This window comes from Neofelis nebulosa, chromosome 1 (genome assembly GCF_028018385.1).
Source record: "Neofelis nebulosa isolate mNeoNeb1 chromosome 1, mNeoNeb1.pri, whole genome shotgun sequence".
Taxonomy (NCBI): Eukaryota; Metazoa; Chordata; class Mammalia; order Carnivora; family Felidae; genus Neofelis; species Neofelis nebulosa.
In genome coordinates, this window is record NC_080782.1 from 59,383,021 (window position 1) to 59,389,101 (window position 6,081).

Genomic DNA, 6,081 nt, shown 5'->3' on the forward strand with positions numbered 1-6,081 from the left:
CACCTCCAGGGGTGCCTGGTGGCTCAGTCAGTTAAGCATCCAACTTCAGCTCAGGTCATGATCTCACAGGTTTGTGGGTTTGAGCCCTGCATCAGGCTCTGTGCTGACAGCTCAGAGCCTGGAGCCTGCTTCAGATTCTATGTTTCCCTCTCTGCCCCTCCCCTGCTGACACCCTCTCTCTCTCTCACTCAAAACTAATTAAAAAAACATTTTTTAAAAAACATTAAAAAAATTTTTAAAAAAAATAATTACCCCCCCCTTAAAGTTTGCATATCAAAGAGATGGTTTAGATAAGAGTTCTGGAAGACTCTGGGTACAACATTTATTTATTTATTTTGTGGAGAGTGCAAGCAGGGGTTGGGGGCAGTGAGAGGGGGACAGAGGATCTGAAGCCGGCTCTGCACTGTCAGGCTGACAACAGCAAGCCCGATGTGGGGCTCGAGCTCACAAACCTCAAGATCATGACCTGAGCCAAAGTCGGATGCTAAACCAACTGATCCCCCCAGGTGCCCCTGGGTACAACATTTATATCTCAAAGGCACTAGGCGGGATGGTGGTGGTAAGCAAACTCTTCCTAAGACATTTTCCCCTTAAAGCCAGAGTTTTTATAATACTTACAATCCTTTTGAAATAAATAGGGGAAATTTGGGGATTAGTAAAAAAGATTGGTGAACTTCCAGTTGTCTTTGGAAACACACCTCTGGTCCTGCAAAGACTAGGTGTGTAAAGTAAGGACAGCTGTTTGTCATTCTGCAAAGAATTGGGTTGCCACCTAAATGACATCAAGGACTCACACACACACACACACACACACACACACACACTCACACTCACCTCTGGTACCATACTTTCATTTCCCTCTGGGTACATTTAGCTTAGGGTTGAAGGCGTAAAGAAATTCCTGTCAGGATTCAGCCAGGAAAAACCGTAAATATTTCTTGTAGTATTAAATAACTTCAGGGCCCCAAGAGTTGTCCTCAAAGAGGGTGGAAAAGATACTCTTGTCCCACGATCTGGAGTCACTCCCAAATAGAGCCAGAGAAAGGACCAACAACCTGCATGTCCCAGGCAGACAGAAAGCCAAGTCAAGTCCTTAGGATGTAAAGTGACACAAACAAGAAGGCAATTGCTATCAGTGAGGAGAAAGGATCAATAACCAATTAGGTTGGATTTGAAAAGGATAGGATGACATGAAATTTTCTTTTCCTCTCTCTCTACCGGGTTCAGAAGGTAATCTATTTACAAAAACTTGCGAGGATCTTCCCCGGATTTAAGAAATTCTTTTGGCCTGTGACCAAGGAGTGAAAGAAAGATACCTGAAAAGGATTGCCTGTAGCCTCAGGTGGCCTTATTTTAAAAGGTAATGGTTTTAATAAGTGTCTTCAAGTAGAAAGGCAATTAAGAGGATTACTAGAATGAGCACTCCAGTAAAGGATAGAAGGGAGCAGGGAGGAATTATATCAGTCTTATATGTCAGTCTCATAGGCCCCACTTCTTGGTACCTTTCCTCTCCTTAATTTGCCATTATCCTTTTGCAAGGAATCTCTCAATGAAGCTATTTTGGATATTTGAAACCTTCTGGAGGCTTCTGCATGCAATTAGTTCCCATTGTGTTTAACTTGGGAACGCTTGCTTTCAAGTACACAAATGATCTATCTTATCTAATTGGACCGGTCCCCATCATGGTCATTATAAGTGTAGGTTGATTTAGTAAGACATTGCCATTTTACTAGATATTTGCAACTCCTGAGACTGTAGTTCTTAGAAAATGGGCAAGTGTGCCCAAAGGTGGCAGGCTCACCTCTCTGGATTTAAAGAATCCCACTTCTTTTGGCTAGGCCTTTTGTTTTCTCTGAGCCACACTAATAATCTGAGAAGTGTGGAAAGAACTGAACCCGCAAGCCCCAGGAGCGAGGGCTGAGGACCGATTCCAAACAAATGGAGAACTTGCAAGTGCCACCAGCAATTTCTGACTTGGAATATGGGAATCTGGAGATGAAACCTAAGGCCTGGGGTTCTTTTTTGGCTTCTGAGACACCACTTAGCTATTGCCTTTGTTACACAAAACAACGCAGATAAACCTGTGCACCTTAACTTACCAGCAGAAACCTAGAGATGTTACTGCATCCTGGCCACCAAGATGGTTCTGTAGGTACTGCCACTAATTCCCATAGGACCTGGCATTGGACTTCCTTTACATTTTTAAAAATATGTATTTATTTTGAGAGAGAGACAGAGAGAGATCAAAGGGGGGAGGGTCAGGGAGAGAGGGAGGGAAAATCCCAAACAGGCTCCACACTCAGCGTAAGCCCTACTGAAGGCTTGATCTCACAACTGTGAGATCATGACCTGAGCCAAAATCAAGAGTCAGACACTTCACTGACTGACTGGGCCACCCAGGCACCCAAGAAAGGATTGGACTTCCAAAGTCTCCTGTATCCATTTGCTAGGGCAACCATACAAAGTAGCACAGACTGGGGAGCTTACATACCAGAAATTGATTTTCTTATACTTCTAGAGACTGGAAGACTGACATCGATGTGTCGGCAGGCAAGGCCAGTGATTTCTGAGGCCTTTCTCCTTGGTTTGTAAATGGCATTCTTCTCCCTTGTCTTCACCTGGTGGTGATGGTGTGTGTGTGTGTGTGTGTGTGTGTGTGTGTGTGTGTGTGTCCTAATTTCCTTCTATAAGGACATGTATCAGATTGGATTAGGCCCCACTCTCATGACCTCATTTTAACTTTATTACCTCTTTACCGACCCTCTCTCCGAACACAGTTGTCAGTGATTCCTCTTGCTCAATTATAGACCCCAGCAATTAAAACCATAAATGGACAAGACCTCTTAACTGACGCTCTAACTAAAACCTATTGTGCTTATTTCTTACAATTTTTTTTGAGAGAGAGAGTGTGTGTGCAAGCTATGTGTCAACAGGGGAGGGGCAGAGGGTGAGAGAGAGAGAGAGAGAGAGAGAGAGAGAGAGAGAGAGAGAGAAAGAGAAAGAGAGACAGAGAAAGAGAGGGAGAGAGAATCTTAAGCGGGTTCCACACCCAGCTTGGAGCCCCCACGCCCAAGGAGGGGCTGGATCTCATGACCGAGAGATCATATCTGAGCCGAAATCAAGAGTCGGACACAACAGACTGAGCCATGCAGGCATCCCCTTATAACACTTTCTTGAGGCATTGACAAAGATGTTTTACAATGACCAGATTATTCCAGCCATAATTCCCAATGACCAGATTATTCCAGGCCATAAAAGCCCTGATAGTAATGGAATGCTTAGAGGATCACATTCCATCCCCTTCCCTGCCCATAATCAGGCACTGAACACATACTGCCCCTCACTCATGATCATGTGCTCCCTACCTGCTGTCTTGCATGTATCCCTGAAACCTCTTCCTATCAAACTTTAGGTGTCCATCTTATAGGTGAAGAGGTTGGTTGTTAAGGCTTGAGCCTTCCACCTCCCCCTGCTGCTAATACCCAAAATAAATTTCTCCTTTTTTTTTTTTAAAGTAATCTCTACACCCAGTGTGGGGCTTGAACTCACAACCCTGAGATCAAGAGTTGCATGCTTTACCAACTGAGCCAGCCAGGTGTCCCAAATTCTTCTTTTCTCTTTTCCAAACCCTCATCTTCAGAGCTACAGGCTTCTCTTGCAATGAGTTTATCTGAGTTGTGTTAGGCAACAGTGTTGGAAAACCCAGCCAGGAGCTGAACTGTGCTTTTTTTTTTTTTTTTTTTTTTTTTTTTTTTGTCCAGCCCCGGTGGGATTCTCCAGGATGGAGTAGTTGGCCAAGGGTTCCCCCTTTTGTTTCCTGAGTTAGTGGCTATGGTCAATGGATAGGTAACTGGAGAGGCTGCTTTTAGACAACAGGCTTCAGCAACAGAAACTTGATCAAGGCAAAAAGGCCCACAGCAACCACCAGGCTGAATACACACAGGCCCATCAGGGGACCCAACTCAAAATATCCATAGGCCTTAACTGACCAATGGGTTACTTACAACCAGGTACAGTTACCACAAAAGGTAAAATCCCATACATTCTCATACTTTCTCACCTTCTCCCTTTAAATACAGCCCCCCCACTGACCCACTGCCTCATTGCAGACCGTCTCTCCTCTGCTGTCCTGCCCACCACTCCCTTGTGTTATATTCGATAAACTTCTATCACCTTTGTTCTGCCTGTGGTGAACTCTCACCTCCTGCATCACCTGTCCCCACCCGCATTCAGGGGCCCTATCCCATCTGAGAGATGCCGTAGTAACACAGTCACATTCTGAGGCATTAGGGGTTAAGATTTTGACATGAACTGGGGGGAATGCAATTCAGCCCATAACACCCCCTTTGGAAGACAAAAACTTATACTCTTCCACTACTTATCCAAACCCTCTAGTGGCTTCCATTGTGCTTAGAATAAAATTTAAAATGCTGGCTCTGATTTAGAAATTCCTATATGCTTCACTTTTGCCAATTTCTCCACTTGGCTCACACCCAATCCCTCTCTTTTCTGTTTCCAGATACATTTAGCTCCTACCTCAGGTCATTTGCATTGGATACCTCTCTGCTTTGAACCTACTATTCATTCAATTAGGAAACAGTTTTTGGGCAATTCCCTGTGACAAGCACCACTCCAGAAGAAGGGTCTTTCAAAATGGGCAATATGCGCCTTGAGGTGCATTCCAAGGAAGACATTCCAAGGGGCCTGTGGACCTGTATACATCAAGGAAATCCATCTAAAGATCTTGAGTTTTCATATTGTCTTTCCTAAAACTGATTTGCCTACAAATTCAGTTACCCAACTTTTTTTTGTATACTCTCCTGTCCACAAGAAAAGGCATAATACCTCTCCCATTGCTCTTGGTGTAAAATAACAGGAGCTGAACAGGGCACACTTCCAGAATGTATTTCTCCTGAAGGCAAAGCCTTAAGCACCAAGCAAAAGATGCTCCATTAAAAGATAGCCCTTACTTTCTGCTTTATATTGAAGGTGGAGCTCTGTTCATCCATTTGTCAATCCACCAACTCATCCCTCCATGAGTTCATCTTCCCCTCTTAGAATTTAGAAACAAGATGTCATGAGAACACGTATTCACTTTTATTTGGTTTAAAAGAAAATAGGGGTGGCTGGGTGGCTCAGTCGGTTGAGCATCCAACTTCAGGTCAGGTCATGATCTACATTCTGTGGATTCGAGTCCCACATTGGGTTCTGCACTGACAGCACAAAGCCTGCTTCAGATCCTGTCTCCCTCTCTCTCTGCCCCCATGCTCTTTCTCTCTCTCTCTCTCTCTCAAAAATAAATAAACATTTAAAAATGCTTTTTAAAAATAAAAGTAAAGGTAAACTTTTAAGTTAAAAACATTAAGTAAATATTGATGAGGGATTGTGAGGCAGGCTGAGGGCAAAACACAAGCTAGCACACCACCCCCCCCCCCCCAGGTGGGACATGTGTGATATTCCCTGAACACTTTGGCTACCCCAAAACAAGAAAGGACAAAAAACAAATGGTTAAACTGATAAGTCTCCACCAGTTTACCAGAAAAAGGCAATCCCATCAACAGCCTCCAGTCCAGGAATTCCCTACTGTCTCAATGTTAATGCCTTGCTAGAGGGAAAAAAACAACCATAGCTTGACAATAGCCTAGGCTTCCAGTAAGTCTTGGGCATATGAAATCTCTTTGGAAACTCCCTCTTGACTTTATCTCCCCTCTAGACTTTATCTCCCCTGACTCCGTAAAATGCTCACCCCCCACAACCCCAGTGCAGTTCTTTCTGCCCACGGGTTTTGTCCCTGTGGTTTAATAAAATCCTTTATGCACCAAAGACGTCTTCAAGAATTCTTTCTTGGCCATTGGCTCCACAAACCCCCCATCGCCCCAGAACTTCACCTGATATGGTTTGAATTATTTGATTTGACAGAGGACTGGCTTTGCCAATTAATATGGTAACATTCTGGACGGGCTAAATATGCAGCTCTACAGGTTGATGACAATACATTGAGAACACTTATACAGGAAACATCATGCCAGAAAATACACCATTACCACTATTGAAAGTTGTGACAGGAGCACCTGGATGGTT